Source organism: Motacilla alba, chromosome 2, assembly GCF_015832195.1.
Source record: "Motacilla alba alba isolate MOTALB_02 chromosome 2, Motacilla_alba_V1.0_pri, whole genome shotgun sequence".
Taxonomy (NCBI): domain Eukaryota; kingdom Metazoa; phylum Chordata; class Aves; order Passeriformes; family Motacillidae; genus Motacilla; species Motacilla alba.
Genome location: NC_052017.1, coordinates 10290898 through 10305147, shown reverse-complemented (window position 1 = coordinate 10305147; position 14250 = coordinate 10290898). Strand labels below are relative to the sequence as shown.

Here is a 14250-nt window from a genome sequence, read left to right as displayed (position 1 = left end):
GAATACTCTGTGTTACACATCTGCACTTAGAAGAGCATGCCATTAAACATCAAACAAGAAAAGTGATACTGGAACATATCTCTCTCTACCTCATCTGAACCTGGATCATTCCTTCAGTTAGAGATGCATGGGGTAACAGGGATAATAAATCTATCTGATTAATAATGGACTTTCATCAGTTTACCTGATAATTAATTTTCAGTTAGCTACAAAGGAAGCCTGAACATTTCACTGAACTACAGGATACCACTTGGAGCTGAAACTTAGATGTGCCTATCTTGTATAATCTTTCAGCAGGTCACTTAATCTCTCTTAGTTTCCCCTCCCTTTGGAAGGATTATTTAGCTTCTCATGTCCTCCACGTTGACTGTTGAGAAGGTCTACTAGGAACAAGGAGTGACTTTGGCACAATCATATATTTACTTGTGACTTACGAAAGATACTGACATAGAAATAATATATACTTAAATAATATATACTTAAAATGCCACTCATCAAATCCTTGCAATAGAGACTGGTTACAAGATTCTATTAAAGTTTTATGACAAGAATAGCCCATTGTACACCATCATTGAGTATCTTAGGTTTCAAAACAACTCTCTTCCTGCAAAGCTGGGTAATAGCTTCAAGAATTGTAAAATATTACTTGACTCACAAGATCTCACAAAATTGCAGAGTACTAAGTGGTTTGTGACTTTTGGCAAATGTTCCAGGTCAGCAATTCTTAAATACTAGTGATTCATGAAGCCTTATCCCATAGATCCGAAGGGTAAAATATTTTATGAGAGTGTGTTTCAAAGGAGTAAAAAGAAATAAACATAAACAACAAAAACACAAACTCGTGAACAAACAAACAAACAAACAATCAAACAAAAAAGAGGTAGTTCAAACCAGGAAATTCCTTACAAAGCAGAAATCTAGTTCTGTGTTAGTGGAAGTTTTTATCATACCACCCAAGTGCTTCACAAACTCCAATGAATGAATCCTCTATGCTCTTGTGATGAAGGAAATATTATCCTTTTTATTATATTGAGATGAAATCATGAAGACTGTAAAGCCCAAGTGTTAAAGTATATCCAGTGACTTCTGAAGGTTTGATTTTCTGACTGCCCAGTTCTAGGTTTAGCTTCCAGGAATACTGCATTATTTGCAGTTCCTCCTTGTACAGAGTTATCCTCTTAAGCGTACCAAAGACTGTTTTTTCCCCCTGAACTATGAATCCTAATTAAAAAACTTACAGAATCACAGAATGAAAGAGGCTGGAAGAGACCTTCAAGATCATCTAGACCAGCCATCAACTCAGCACTTCCAAAACCACCACTAAACCATATCCCCAGGTACCACATCCAAGCACCTCCTGAACACTTCCAAAGACTCCACTGCCTCTGGGCAGCTCATTCCAGTACCTGACCACTTTTCCAGTGAACTTTTTTTTTTTTTTTTTTAAATATCTAAGCTGAATTTCCCCTGGCACAACTAAAGACCAGTCCCTCTTATCCTTTCATTTGAGTTTTGACAGAAGAGACTGACCCTGACCTGGCCACAACCTCCTGTCAGGGAGTTTTAGACAGCAGTGAGGCTCCCCCGGAGACTCCTCCAGACCAAAATGTAATTTAAAAAATATATCACTAATATACTGAGAAGTAACTTACATAGTCCTTTTTATATCTGACTGACCACAGATCAAGGAAAAAACAATTAGTTAGTCTAATCTTGCTTGATTTTTGTGGACTAAGGGTCCAATTACTCATGGACATTGCTCCTTCAGAGGCGCATGCTCTCTCCTGACTGCTGAGCATGAGAGGCAGAAGAAACAGGAGCACACATAGCACCCATGAAATCTGTAATATTTCACTCCCATCTGGGCACACACTCCTCAGCTACCAGGGCACCAAGGAAAACATCAAACCTCTTTGATCTCGGCAGTGTGCCATTAAAAAACAGAAGCATTTTTAGAGATTAAGTTCTACATCCCCCACAGTGAGAATCAGAAGGGGCCCAGGCAGGTAGAAAGCTCCTGTAACTTTCCAGAAAAAGTGTTTCACCAAGTGTTGCATGGGAATACAGCTTGGGAAGCTGTGAAGACTGCATGCCTAAAGGGGTAAGGAATTTTGAGGCCCCCTCAAGAACAAGAATATCATGGGGCTTATCATGTTTCAGAGTTTAAAATCAGACCTTTCTTTTTTTATTATTTTCTTGACAAGTACTGCAGTCTGCAGAAAAATGGTCTGGCATGAAAGAGCAAAATCATATTGAACTCCTTGATAAAATAATTTTTTAAAAAAACATTGGGTGGGCTTTTAAGCAATCAATTATTTATACAGTGGCTATGTGGTGACCACCTTGTGACACTCCCTGCACTGCTTGAAGTACTGAACACCTTCTGAACACCCACTCGCAAAGCTGGCTTATTCCTTTCCCTGATCAAGCTCTATCCTATCCATCTTCCTCTGCTCAGGGCTTTTTCCTCATGACAATTCTGCAGAAGTGAAACAACTTACTACGGAAAACATCCCCTCGTTTGCCCAAGAGTGAGCACTGAGGTGCACCTCCCTCAATGAACAGCAAAGCTCTGTGCCCAGTGGGGTCTGAGCTCATTCCTTGCACTGGGATGTTCTTTATTGCCCCTATAGCAAGGGATTTTTATCAATACAGTAACATCAAGAAGATTATTACAAAAACCACTCCAAAAGGCTGCTTGGCTGTCCTTAATATAGGTCTTCTAATTGCTGCATTGTCTCTATGGGAATTCCTAGCAGATCCCTGGAAGGCAAGCATAGGAATCTTATCAATAAGGATTAAAAACTGGATTATGCTATCTGGATTAACTTCTGAGATGCAGACAGGCAGCAATGCATGGGACAGATAACTATTGACAGCTGGTTGTAAGGTGATGTAGTTTTGCCACACCTGAAGCAGAAGACAAGCTGAGGACTGGGAGCAGCTCTGGAAGATGATCCTTTCTAGACTTTTTTCCCCCGCCCAAAGTCCCGAGAGGAAACCACAGGTTTTCCTTTTGCCTAATTAACTGCAGTTAAAAATAGATTATGATCTGTACTAAACAACTAGAACTGTTTGACAAGACTTGTTTGTTCCTTGGTCAAGCAAAAGAACTCTTGAATCCTGTAGGGCTCACTGCAGTTTTATATAACTGAAGATTTACTCTATTCCCCAGCTTGGGAAGAGCTTCAGGCTGAGAAGTTGGGAGGCTCCTACAGAGACTTCACCTCTGGCAGAAGTCCCTCAGGTTCCAACCAGAATGTCCTATGTCTGCACCTGTGTGCCTGCCTCTGTCTGCATTCCCTTTTCCTCCCATGCAAAATGTTCAATCCAGCCTGGCACTCCCCAGCCTAGGGGGAAGCAAGCACCTCAAAACAAAATGCATTTGTACTTCCCAGCAGTGTCTCTGCTTGTCAAGCCCTGGCAATGGCAGAGAGGAGCCGTTCTGTGGGGACTGGAACTTGCTGCTGGAGGGAAGCACCGTGTGGATCGTGCTTTACAAAACAATCCTGCCTTCCTGCTGCAGCCCTTGTCTTCCCAGGATTGTTCCTCAGCCCTTTGCTTCCTCTGCCTCCTCTTCCTCCGTGCAATGAATAGTGTGAGGCTGGTGAGGCACTGGAACGTATTTCCTAGAGAAGCTGTGGATGCTCCGTCTCTGGCAGATACAGGCCAGGCTGAACGGGGCTTGGAGCAACCCGGCTGGGGAAGGTGTCCCTGCCCATGGCAGGGGGCTGGAACTCGATGATCTTTGAGGCGCCTTCTTAGCCAAACCATTCTGTGAATCTATGAGACAAGACTCTCCAGGCTTTCATAATCCACATGAAGCACAAGGCTCTGTCATTAAATACTCTTCTCCTAAAATTGTCCTATTTAAGTTTATCACTTCCCTTTGAGCCACTGCTCAGTCTTGCTCCACAGGAGCGGCTATAGCAGGAGCTGGGACACTGTGCGGCAGTTCGGGACAGGCTCCGGTCCCTCCCGCTGCTGCCATGGCAGGGTTCCAGAAGGCGACAACGTGCCCTGTGTCAGCGCACAGACCCGGACGTGCTCCCACAGCCGCAGCCCTCGCTGAGGCCCCGCCGGCCCCGGGCGCCGGCCCCGGCCCGCTCCGTCCCTGCGGCCCGAAACACCGCCCGGCGCTGCCCGCCGACACAGGCGGGGACAGCGGGACAGGAGGCGCCGCTTCCGCCACATCAGCCGTGACCCGCCATTCCCTTCCCCTCCTTCCCCTCCCTCCGCCTTCCCGTCCCTTCCCCCTTCTCTTCCCTTTCCCGTCTCTTTTCCCGCCACTTCCCGGCGGGGCTACGGCGAGTGCGAAGGGACAAAACGCCTCCGGGGGAGGGAGCGGGAGGACGGGCGGCGCCGGCCCCGCCCCCGCGCGCCCCTTCGCGGCGGGTGACGTCAGGCGCCTCACGCGCCGCTCCGCGCGTCACACGCCGCGCGCGCGCCGGGGCCCCCTCCCCCCTTCCCCGCTCCACCAATCCGCGCGCGGCGGCGCCCGGCCGAGGGGCGCCGGCCAATCCCTTCCGCCGGCGGGGGCGGAACTTCCGCCGGGAGCCGGAAGCGGGTCTCTCATGCGAGCGGGTGGTTGAGTCTCGGCTCGGAGACGTTTCGGGCCCGGAGCCGCCGCCGCCCCCCCGCGCCCCCCCCGCCCCGCCCGCCCCCGGCGCTGCCGCCGCCCGCGCCCCCTCGGCCCCGCCTCGCGCTCCGCTCTCCTCCTCACGGCATCCGGCGGCGAGGCCCCGGCGGCGGCGGCGGCGCGGCGAGAGGCCCCGGCGCCCGCGGGAACCCGACAGGAGTGAAAGGCCCCGCGCCGGCGGAGCCCCCCCCTCTCCCCGTGCCCGCCCGCGTCCACCGTGCCGAGCCCCGGCCCGAGGGCGGCGGCGGCTGTTGGTGACAGGTGAGTGCGAGGGGCCGCCCGGCCCGCGCCCTCCGGGCGGCGGCGCCCGCCGGGGCCGTTCCGCACCCGCGTCTCCCGGTGCGGGGGGATGGTGGGGCCGAAGGGGGAGCGACGCCCCCCGCTCCGTCGCCCCCTCGCACCGGGGAGGCGGCCGGAGCCGCCATCTTCCCACCCGAGGCGGTTCCCGGGGGAGAGACGGGAGGGAGGAGGAGGATCCCGGCTCGGGGCCGCGGTGCCGGCGGGGGTAGGGCGGGCGAGCCGCCGGGGCCGCTCCCGCACTGCGGCCTCGCCGCCCCGGGCACAGCGGGTGAGCTTTGCCCCCGCGCCGACGGGGCCTTGCGGGAGAGCCGCGTGTGCCGCGGGGCGAGCGGGAAGGGGGCGAGCGCCGGGGGGACCCGCCTGGAGCCTTGCCGGCTGCCCGGCCGGGGCGGATGGGCGGCCGGGACCCTGCGCACGGCAGGCGGTGCCAGCCCCTGGCCCGTCGCTCCGGGCTCGGCGCTGGCTCTCCCCGGCAGCCGTGTCCGGAGCAGGTGAATTGCCGGCGGGCCGGGGGTGCGCCCGGCTGCACAGCGGTACCTGCGGGAGCGCACGGGCGGTGCGCTGCCCCCGGGATCGAGCTGTTGGTTGTTGGGCCTTCGGTAGCTGCTTCAGCGGAGTTGTTTTCACTCTCGGTTTCAGTTTGTCCAGGTGCTCAAAATCACTACGTAGCTTTGTCCGCAGTTTAAACAGATGTGCGCTTGCCAAACAGTGTTTGTTGTTTGAGATTCCTGTGTGGCAGATAAGTATAATTATTTTTATTCTGCAGGTAAGCGAATTGAGGCAAAGTGGTTTAGGCTTGCCTGTGGCCACAGAGAGAGAGAGCTGCTTTCAAAACCACTGTTTAAACTTGAGTCACTCTTGGGGTAAAACCATGGGAATTCTGGCTTCTGATTCTGTGTCTCGTCTCTGGCCTAGTTTTGTTGGCTTCTGAATCTTTAGTAGAAGTGTAGAAGCAATCTTTCTCAAGTACTGCCTCAAGGATTGCTATTGTAAGGTCTGTCTTGTGGTTGAAGTTTCATGTCAGACTTATCTGTTTTTTACAGATTGGATAAATTCTCAAAGGTCAAAGAATGTTGTATTTTTTTTTTTCAACTTGCTGGTGTTTCACAACTCTTGGGTTTTGATTCTGGTCTGGTAACTTTTTTATCAGTTGAACTTTCACTTCTCCCTGCTGATTTGTAAGCATTTCTTCAAGTCAGTTCTCAAGATATAAAGCTAATCAGCTTACTCACTCTAGCTATTAGAGCAACATTGATATTTTTATATTTTTTAATGTTTTTTTGGGAAGTGAAAGGGAGGTAAAACTAGGCTGAGGCCTGATAATACGCATACAAAAAGCAGTATATATTTTATGTATAATGTCTACAGAAAATTTTCTTCTTCTAGATGTGTTGTCATTCATGTAGGTAGGTATGGAAGCCACAATTACTTCTATGTTTAATTGGCCTTACATTTTGGGGGAAAATAATCTTTATTCCAACAGAGGTAAAAGTTTAGATTAAGTGAATTACAAACATTGAATTTACAAGCAGAAAATTGAAAACATTTGATCTCTTGGATGTTCCTTAATAAACAATTGTGTGTAATCAGGTCCTTAAGCGCACACAATGTTCTGGGTTAGATTGAGCTGTTTACCTTGTCATTTTTTTCCAGGCTTTTTTTACCCGTTTATACACAAACACTGTGAAGGACTAAAGGTGTCAGTGCAAGCATGTGCTTGGTTGCTTTTTATGGCTGGCTGTAGTGCCAATATACACACAGAAAGTACAAATGACTGATATGTAGTTATTATATATATTGCTTAGATATGGGGCTGTATCTTAAATGTTTCATTACAGAGCAGAGCAGAAGATCTGGAACTGGAGGAAGTTATAGGAGCTTGGGGATTTTGTTTAAGGGTTTGTGTTTCTTTGAGACATAGAGAAACCATGTAGACAGTTTCTGATGATGATGTTTTATTTCAATTAGCATGAAGTCAAATCCTTGGTCTGTTTACTGAAATGCAAAGTCAATAGAGTCAGGTTTGCCTAATCTACATGTTCTGTACTGATCTGTTGCTGCGTCCCTTATTAAGTCTCATATCTCGCAGCGGCTTTGGCTTTAAATCAGTTGAGAGCTTAATTGGCATGGTAATATAAACTCTTTGTTAAATATTTATTACATTACCTCACAGAATGCACATGCTAGACACGGAAAAGGCATGTTTGTGACCATAGTGCATGACAAATCTAAAGTGACAGCTTAAAGGTAGCAAAAAAGGAGTTACAAAAAACAAAGTAATTAGGTGTAGATGTATTCCATCAGTTTGATTTCTTTAAAACTAGGTGGCTCTTAGGACCTTCAGTGCTATTAATGTTTAATTCCATGGTGTCTATATATATTCATCAGGCATTCACATTCTTGTAAATTAACAGGTAAGGCACACAAATAAGAATGTAAAGCACTTGACTTTTGTTGTGCCTGTGCTGGAAGGAGCAGGTTTTGCAAAGGCCGCAGCCTTATCGATCTTGAAGAGCACTCTTGCCTTGCAGGTGCGAAGGTGGCTGTGGAGGTAGCTCACAAATGCAGTGTCAGGAGGGCTGTTGCTGGCGGAAAGAGATGAAGCAAGCAAAGAAATGTATTCTGGAGTCTGGAGAATATTAAGCTTTGGGAGTGATTTGTGTGTGTGTGCATGTATGCACACATGTGCAAAATTGTTACGTGCTGTAAGATGTAATAGGTGTGGTTTACAAAGTTCTCTGTTCCTCTAAGCATTTACTAGCAAAATGACATTTTTGGACCACAGGTTTGTCTAAGTCTTTGACATAACTGTAGAAAATAATCTCAGGCCACATTTTTTTTCCTGCATGTAATCAGTGATACTCAGCTAACAGGTGTATTGGAAGTCTTGTGCATTTGCATTTAGAATGGCACACAGGTATGAGTAGGAAGGACAGGATGCTACAAAACAGGACGTTGTAAGGAAGAAAATTAACCCTCTCCCCACAGTTTTGAAATAGGCAATAATGTGTGGAGAGCTGTGTAGAAGATGAGAGTAAAAGCTACTCTTGTAGTAAAGGCCCTGGAAGGGTGTTTGAGCAATGTTGTTCTGAAGACAAGGCATGCACGTGCTAAAATTAATACTCTGAATTTCATCCATATACAAGTTCTAGACGGGTGGATTTCACCACAGAAGCCACTAATTGAATTAGGATGGGGAAAGTGATGTAAAACTTAAAACTAGCACCATTTCAAAATTTGTAATCCCTCAAAAAAGAGAAGACACGCATGCACAATGTCTTCCCCTGAACTGGTAATGTGCTTTGTCAAAGGCACCAATCCTAGCTGCATTCACATTTTCAATGCTTTGGGAAAGCTCTGTTTTCTTTTCCTGTGCATTAACTCCTCTGTGCTAAACTCGAGGCAAGCTAGAGTATCATAATAGTTAAACACAAAAATAGCATTCTAAAGCAACTTCACTGAATATAGAACTGAGTGATATTTCACCTGGTCAAAGAACCTTTTTGTACTGTAAATACCAGATAATTGAAGACCCATTGCTATTCCAACAACCTGTTTCTTTTCTCTTTAAGCACATAATGACTTTGGCTGTCTAATGATAAAAATGTGTCTACAACCAACAAGTTTGAGGCACTTGTTAGAAACAGGAGACCAGCGGTCGATTTCTGTTCCGCCCATTCATCTACTTAAGTTCCATAAAAGTATTACAAGATAGAAACAATTTCTGTTATTTGGTTCCCAGCTGGCGGTACTTAAATTTTGGTGATGTGCTGGAGCAAGGATTTATGAAATCCTTGTTCTTACACATCTGTGTGTGTAGCTGCTCCAAACCCTTTCTAAAGGAGGGTGCCCCCCATTCAGAAGCAGGTGCTGCAGAGCAATACCCGCAGACAACAAAGGTACTTTGGAGTGCTCAAATTAGGTGTGACTGTAATAAGGCATAAATGTGGGATTAGGATAGCCGTGGCAGTGTTCATTCTGTGATGTGTGCTGCTGCAGGTATTTTGTGTCTGGGTATGTGTTTCAGGAACAACAATTAACTCCAAAATTGGAAGTCTGACAGAGGTTACTAATATGTGGCCAGCTGCTTGGCCTAGAACATTGCCGGGAATTGGGGAAGCGCTGTTTTGACACCCTGATGAATCACCAATTTCTTTGAGTCTTAATCTTTTCGAACGCTCTCGTTTACCAGGGAGGGCTGGGCTATGCATATTCTGGATCCTGTCAGTCCAGCTCCTTAATGGGTAGTTGAATGATGTAATACAAAAGGAATCAGTTGTTCATAAGCTGAATGGATTGCCACCTCTGCACTTCCAGCGGCTCTGTTGTTATTCTCATAAGGCTGTTGGCATGTAAGGAGCTGGTGTTCAGAGAGCATATCCTACAGTAAAGGTTTATTCTGGGTTGCCTCTATGGCCATGTAGATTTCACAGATATATTGAGTTCAGTGTTTAAGGTATGGTAGATACACACAGCTTTGAGTTCTGGACTGTTGCACATATAGATAGGAATACAGATCCCTGTAGAAATGTACAGACATCTGTCTACCATGGTAGCCTGTGATGAATTGGACACAGTTGCTTTATCTGTTAGGGATTCTTTTCTAAAATGTCAGTATCACTTTCATTATTGAAAACAGGAAACACTGGCAACACAGACTTCGGAAATTACACCTGCAGAATTTCACATGGAATATGTTCAGGAATACACTGAGTTTTCAGTGTGAAGAACATACAGTTATTTTATCTAAAGCTAGTGCTGGGCTTTTTGGAAGTCTAAATACTGTATCATTTTATTTGGCTTTTAGATTTCTTGTGTTCTTTTGCACAAGTATCTAAACAATATTTTCCCTTTGGATGGGTTAATTCTCTCTTATTGGCGCTTCCCTCCTGACTTCTGGAAGTGAGCAACAATGGTGAATACTTTATTGGTGCTATTCATAAGGCGGACTTCCATCTGTCTTGTAAGTGGAATTGCAAACTTGCTTAAAACACTGTAGATTTCTGTTACTCTGTTAAAAGTGTTTATCAGTGTTTCTCAGCCGATCTAATGTTCTGCAGCCTGTTTTAAGTAAAGTATTTTATAATTACAGATTGCCAGTGATCCGACAGGGAAACCCGAGAAACAAAATATTAGTTAAATAGTAACTATGTTGAGGAAAAAATAAATCATAAATCTTATTTGGCAGAAACTTAATGAAAGGTTTGAAAGCTTTACAGTGATGTCTCTTGGCAGCTTTATGGTTTTGTTTTCGGTCACTGTTGGTATCCATATGCGTATTTTCACAGGTTGTGATGCTGTCACAGGTTGCCCCACAACAGAGTCTGACTCTGACTGTTATTCAAACAAGGAACTGATGAATCAACAGACCAATGTCCAAAGTAGCTTGCTTTTCCATACCCTAGTGCTGAGGGTTTCTACTCAAATGTTTGGAAGTATGCTTCTGGTTTCTGGTTCTTGTTCTAGGAATTAAAAAGTACAGCAAAAGTGAAGAATGTACTGGGGCATGGTTACTTTAAGTGTTGAGCTACCTGTGTGTGCAGAATTTGCAGTCTTATCTCAGAGTTTCATTCCCATTCAGTGTTGTTGCTGCCTGACAGATAGGGACAGAAAATGGTCACCATGTTGCTGTTTAAAGCAGCAAGGCAAACAATTTGGTCAGAATATCATTGTCTACATTGGCATCTCTCCAGGATCTTGGGTTTGTGTCCCTGCTCAAATTTAAAGCTTCTTGTCCAATTCTTCATAATAAATGTCAAAAAAATTATGCTATCAAGAAGGGAAGGGACTCTTTAATGAACATATGTTACAGCTTAGCTTATAGTCTATATTTTATGATTATAATTTTCTTAGTTAACAGTGTGTATTCTAACTGGATTCAGTGTGTATTCTAACTGGATGCAAGGAATAAGTACAATTTTTAGAAGGGTCTATGCCCAGTTTTTTTGACTTGCAAGGAAAAATTGTCATTAAATCCACGCTAAAATATTGGCAGTCCATCCTTTAACTGTGAGTCAAAACCTGAATTACCAGTAGTTTTGATTACAGTGATACTCTAGGAAGGTGGGGTACTCTAACTGTGAACAAACGTGCACCGAGGAGGTGATAGTCTTTCATACAGTGATTTAAAACTAAGCAAGAGCTGCTTCTGGTTTCGGTGAAGCTTGTAATGGAGGATGGTAGCCTTTATTAAAGAGGAAGTAATACTAAAATGACTGGATTGTTGGAGTTAAATTCTATTTTTGGCAAAGAAGTTAATGAAATAATCATTGGCAAAAAACATTAGTTTCCTCTTTTACAAAACCTTAAAGTTAAATCATGGTTCTTCTGTAAGTAGTTAAATTTCAATTTAGATTTGGTTCTGAAGATGTTTCAGAACTTAAACTAACATTCTGAGTCAATGAATGCTTTTCAAGTCATCAGAAAAAAAACCCAAAATGAAACCCCAGAGATTGAGGGGAGTTCATCCCAGGCTGTTTGTTTTGCAGAATGACTGTTTATTGAAATAGTCTTTGCATTGTCAAGGATTACTGTATGCATTTGTGTTGGGACAAAAATTGTCACTGTACCTTTTTTCTTATCACTGGCATTATCAACGTCATACGTGGTTGTATATGCCTCTCACTTGGACTTTATGTCGGTATAGATCCTCTTCTCTCTTAGTTTTCTCAGGCCTGTTGTGAGGGAAGATATATTCCAGGAGGACTGTAATGGTTGTCCCTTTGGTTTGCATCAAATCTTTTCCAGAATTCTAGTTCTATGTGCCTTTTGAATTTGAGATCCGTGGTGTTAGATTTCTGCTTCCCTGAGTTAGGAGTTTATTGTATGGTCCCAGAATGCCATGATAAAGAACTTGGCAAATTGGCTTTGAAGCTGTGTGTGTGTCTTAAATAATAATTCAAAGTACTAAAAATATAAAGGATCCTGGAAATTCCATATGCAGCTTTTGACCTCCTCTTGCTTAAGTGCAATGCTGATTGCAGACTTGAAATGTGGAATCCAAGTAATAGCAATATTCTAAGATAAGACTATTAAGATCTGTTAAAGAAGGTCAGACTTCTAACCTCACCCTTGGAACTGCACTAAATATTAACCCTATAGCTTCAAGTGGTGTTTTTAGTATTGTCTTTCATCATAAAATACTGCATCTGCCTTTGCCAACTTTGGAATTTTCCTGAGGAAGATGATGTTCATAAAATCCTGCCCAGCAAAGCTGGTTAAGTTGTTTCCTTCACCTTTGCCAAGTGTCCTGCCTGGAGTCGCAGCAGGCTGTGAGTACTTCAGCCACTCTCTGGTTAGCAGAGTAGTGAAGAATGCGGAAAACTTAGAGCTGGTATTGGTAAATCGTGAGGAGGAACATTCAGTAATTGAAACAAGGAAGTTTGTTGTTCCCAGCATTGCCAAACTCACACTCTTCATGCACAACATTTAACTTGTTCCCTCTAAGCAAGTGCTAAACCTCCTGGAACCTTGTCATGTGTTACAGTGTTTGAAGATTTAGTGTTTCTTTGAAGAACTGGGAAAAAACCATCAGTTGCTGCCTCTTAGCTTTAAAAACTTGAAGCAACTAGTAAAATACTGTGGAACTGGCAGTTGTTTTGTTAAACAAACAGACTTTATGAAGTGACAGGTCCACTCACAGTGAGCCTGACATGCTGAGGTGCTGGTGAATATGTTATCCAGCAAAGTTCAGTGTCTTTCTAGTTTTCACTCCAAGTCAGGACTCTTAGACTGAAACTGTCTCTCACAGTGAAAGTGCAACAGTTTCCATAGACTTCACTGCCCTGAAGTGAAGCATGCTTAATTGTTGCTTCCTTCATCACAGGAATAGGAAAATTAATCTTATACTTCCCTTCAATAGCTACTTTAGAGAAAAGCAAACACCAAAAAAACCCCCCACCTCATTGGTTGAGTGAGAGCTGGCTAGTTATGTGGGGAAGGAAGGGAAACAAAGAAAATACATTATTATGCAAGATATTATCTTTGCATAATAATTCCTCATATGTGCATGAATTCAGCGAAGGTATGGTAGGATGAGACAGACTTGGTGTCCAAAGTGCCAGAGTAAACTTGCCTGCTTGAGATAAGATATCTGTCAAAATAAAGAATAGTTAGAATGAAATAGATTATAGATCTGTTTTCTGATAGCCATGTTAATCTCTTCATGAAGTCTTGGTTGGCTATGGGAAAGAGCAATACAGGCCTATTTTAAAAGTTCAAGAGTTTAAGCTACCATGTAGTGTTCTGTAAATGACTATTTAAAAAGAGTACAGGAATGAGCAAGTTTTTGTGAAACCCAGTCATTAGTGCTAACAGGTATTTGCTCCTGCCCTGTCTACTCCAGAGCAAGCTTGAATTTTCTCACCAATTCAATTTACTGTTTCTAATCAATTGCTCTTCTGCTTTCTGTGTGTGCAGAAGTGTTGTGCAGTTTTTGACTCATGTCACGTTAGTGCAGACAAGTAACATGGATGATAGTTGATTTAGGTGTGGTTTTGTATTTGATGGTGCTAAAATTTAGAAACATACTTTAGTGATGCTTTCCATCACTTCCCCCCCCCCCCCCCATCATTTAACATTTGCATAAAATGACAATTTCTGGATAGTGAACAGTATTTGATATTAAATATTGGTATTACATTAAAAGCCTGGAACAGTCTCCCAGCTAATTCGTTGGCATAAAGGTCTCTGAAGTTATTGAAAAGCTTTGGCTTTCAGAAAAAATCCAATTAGCCTATCAAAGACCGCCCTGAAACATCTAGAATTAATATTTGTGTAGAAAGTAAACATTTGTAGCAGTTAAATTTATGCATATCAGTAAAAATACTGAGACTTTTCTTTGTATTGTCTCAGCTGTGAGTTGTGTTTGCAGATGAGAATCCTACTGCACTGGACACTGCAAGCATAGGCTGTTGCCTTGTAGGTGGATGGGAAGGTTACAAGAAATCAATGTGGATAGTACATTAGTAGAATATATGATGACTATGCTCTGATGAGATTATTAAAATCTATTAATTAAAGAAAAAAAATCCTGCTGAAAGAAGGAGCTACCATCACATCCTGCAGCTTCTCTTAACCCATGTTAGGCTTAAATATAAGGGGGTTTATATACTTAGTCATTATTTAGGCTGGCTGGTTTTAGATTATATGAAGAATTAGTCTGCCTCTATGGTTAGACTTACTTAACAAATGTATCCCAAATGTAGTTTGGAAGCAGAGGCAGATATCTGTGCAGAGTGTGGGGTCCAACTCCAAGCTTGTCATTCAGTAGCTACTTTAAAGCATTGTTTGCCCTGTATTTAGGCTTAATT

The 14250-nt window shown here is 43.9% G+C and overlaps 1 protein-coding gene across 1 annotated transcript in view; it reads left to right on the top strand.

The window, feature by feature from the left end:
• Positions 1–4676: 4676 nt before the first annotated feature.
• The window catches only part of LARP4B (La ribonucleoprotein 4B), a 57255-nt gene continuing 47681 nt past the window's right edge, over positions 4677–14250 (top strand). Inside the window, exon 1 of the mRNA XM_038123785.1 lies at positions 4677–4900. The gene's annotated coding sequence lies outside the window, so the exon portion shown is untranslated. The remainder of the gene's footprint in view (positions 4901–14250) is intronic.